This window comes from Myotis brandtii, unplaced genomic scaffold, assembly GCF_000412655.1.
Source record: "Myotis brandtii unplaced genomic scaffold, ASM41265v1 scaffold583, whole genome shotgun sequence".
NCBI lineage: Eukaryota > Metazoa > Chordata > Mammalia > Chiroptera > Vespertilionidae > Myotis > Myotis brandtii.
The window spans coordinates 271864-274989 of NW_005370191.1; the positions used below are offsets into that span (position 1 = coordinate 271864).

Below are 3126 nucleotides of genomic sequence, written 5' to 3' on the forward strand. Positions count from 1 at the left end.
CCCACCACTGGGAATCGAGCTCACAACCTGAGCATGTGCCCTGACCTGTAATAGAACCTGAAACCTTTTGGTATATGGGGCAACACTCCAACTAACATAGTCACATTGGCCGGGGCTCCTCAGAAATTACTTATTGAACATTTCACTACGGGCCAGGCTTGGGGACACAAAGTCATCCTCTGCCTTTCAGGACTTGACAGCCAGGGATAGAAATAGCCATGGAACCTCTAACATAGGAAGTGTATTGAGCATAAATGGTGCCATACACAAGGTCCTATGGGATTAGGAAGGAAGCACACCTTATCCAGCCTGCAGGGTGAAGGTGTGCTTTCTGGAGAAGCTAATGCTCTCTAAATGAGTCATAAAGGAGACTGGCAGGAATGTTGCTTTAAAGGAGGAAGAAGGAGCAGATACAAAAGCATAAACATGGTGAGATTGCCCCCAAACTGCCAAGAGTTCATAATACCAGGGTGTAGAGTGCAAGGACAGTGACAATGGATGAGCTGGAGAGGTGAGCAAGGCCAACCTTGGCCATTGTAGGATCTTCCAGAAGCATATACTTATTCTGAATACCTTGGGAGCCATTAAAGTATTTTAGGCAAAGAAACATCAGTGGATTTGTCTAGAAAGATCCCACTATACAACTTTGGAGAATGGATTGAAAGGGATAAAGACTGAAGGCAGAGCCCAGCCAGGCATGGCTCAGTGATTGAGCACTGACCTATGAACCACGAGGTCACGGTCCGATTCCCAATCAGGGCACATGCCCGAGTTGCAGTCTTGATCCCAGTGTGGGGCGTGCAGGAAGCAGCTGATCAATGATTCTCTCTCATCATTGATGGTTCTATCTCTCTCTTCCTCACCCTTCCTCTCTAAATCAATAAAGATATATTTTAAAAAAGAAAAAGACAGAGAAACTAAATGCAGTTCTCCAAATGACAGTGAGGTTTTGGATGGACATAGGTCTGTGTGTGTGTGTGTGTGTGTGTGTGTGTGTGTATCTTAGGGTAGCACTTAAGAGATGTCAAAAAGCTAAAGTAGGCAGGACTTACAACCTAGTTGTGGGGATGGGGGAGGCTGAAATCAAGCATGATTCAAGTTTCAGATTTGGGCAGCTTGGTAGGAGCTAGTGAACCAGACCATGGGGGAGGAAGATGAGGGGCCTGTTGAGTTTGAGATCGCTGTGTACTATTTAGGAGTTCAGAGACAGCTTTTTGGCTGGAGATTGCAAGTTTGGGAGTTTTGAGCATATGTGGTGATGTAAGCTGCAGGGACTGGGAATGGGGGTGTGGAGGAGACTATAGACTGGGAAGATTGAGGAAAACCTACTACTTCACTTTAAAAAAAAACAAACATTATCATATTTAGATCATCATAAGAACCTGGTTAGACAGGCAGGATGGGTGTTATTATGACATCTACTTTAAAAAAGCAGAGGCAGGCACCCTGGTAGTGCAGTTTGTTGGAGTATTGTCCTGTACACCAAAAAGGTTGTGGGTTCCATCCCTGGTTGGGGTGTGTGTGGGAGGCAACCGATCAATGTTTCTCTCTCCCTTCCTCTCTCTTTAAAGAATCAATGAAAACATATCCTCGGGTGATGATGAAAAATAATTTAAAGATGAGACAGGCTCAAACGGTTAAGTGACCTGCCCGGTGCACTCACCAGTCGTCAGCAGGTAGGCCTGACTCCTCTGAGGTGCTCTCCCACTGCACCCAGGACAGCCTTCCAGCCCCACTTCCAAGGCCCTTTCCTTCTTCCTCTCACCCAGGCCAGGCCGAGGGCATTTCCCTCCCTCTGACTTGAAGCCTTTCTCTTGCAGAGCTTCTACTTTCCACCAGCCTTGAAAGGGATGTGACCTCCCCCCTAACATTCACCAGAGCCTTGCCCATCCAGCCTCTAATCTTGGTGCTGGGGATAGAAGAAGGGCCCCTGAGCACTGATGGGAAAGCAGGGGACTGAACCAGCTAGGACTGGGAATGAGCATCAGAGGGGCCCGATAAGAAGGAGGGAAGGAGAAGGGCAGAGCTCACAGCAGAGGCGGGACTGGGAGTGAGCATCAGAGGGGCCTGATAAGGAGGGAAGGAGAAGGGCAGAGCTCACAGCAGAGGCCAAGGCTACCTGAGGGCAAGGAGGTGGTGGTTAGAAGGAGGCAAAGAGGCTGCAGGTCAGAGCTAAAAGGGAGAGGTTGTTGGTGGTGGTGATGGGGGGGTAGAAAGGGGGAGCGGCAGCGGGAGGCTCATTGTCCCAGCAGGGGGAAGTCTTTTGTTTCCTCTCTTCCCTTGGCAGACTGACAGGATATGAGGCCAAGCCCCCCCCTCCATGCCAACATCCCCCCACCCACTGGATGTGGCCCTTCCCTTACCATTGTGTCCTTGACAGGAATGGGGCAGGGACACTGGCTGTAGGAGGGAATTTAAGAAGGACTATTTGCGGTGGGGGGATAAGCGATCAGGGTCCTGAAGGGACAAGAAGCTCCTGGGCTGGTTCGTGGAGCTTGCCAAGGGAAAGCTCTGTGCCTGGGGAGGGGCAGGAAATCACGCTTGGGTGGGGCCCGCACAGAGGGTAGCAGGTCAGGCCAGGGGGCTGTAGGCTGGGCCCCAGAGGAGATGACGTAGGGCTTCGGGCTTCTCCCAGCCCCCACCATTCCAGCCTCCGCGGGCCGAGAGCTCACCTGAACCCGCGTTCCTCCACCCCCTCCATTCCCTAAGGTTGACATCACTCCCACAAGGCAGTAGGCACCTCGTAGAGCCCGGCAAACTCAGGTGACATGCCTGGGCCCTCCACGTCCACGTCCCTGGACTTCCTACCTCCCCGAGGTCTGGAGTCTGGCCTGCCACTGGGAACCCTAGAATTGCATCCCTCCCCTCCGCTCCCTCCAGGGCCAGTTTGCTCCATCAGCTGTTCCTGCAGGAAGGGCGCCCCGCGCAGCCTCGCCTCTCTTCCCGAGCCTTTTGTTTGCTGGGTCTGCAGGAAATTATAGGGGCGGTGGCCAGGGGCTCATCTGCCCCAGAGGCCAGAGGGAGGGGGTCCGGACTCATTAGATTGGACCCTGGGGAGCTCCCGGCTGGGGCACGGAGGGTGGGTCACCAGGGATTAGCACTGAGAGCCTGAACTCCGAGTGGGCT

General features: G+C 52.6%; 1 protein-coding gene across 1 annotated transcript in view; it reads left to right on the forward strand.

The window, feature by feature from the left end:
• The window catches only part of SLC12A9 (solute carrier family 12, member 9), a 32052-nt gene that overhangs the window by 4675 nt on the left and 24251 nt on the right, over nucleotides 1-3126 (forward strand). Inside the window, exon 3 of the mRNA XM_014550147.1 lies at nucleotides 1572-1676. The gene's annotated coding sequence lies outside the window, so the exon portion shown is untranslated. The remainder of the gene's footprint in view (nucleotides 1-1571; nucleotides 1677-3126) is intronic.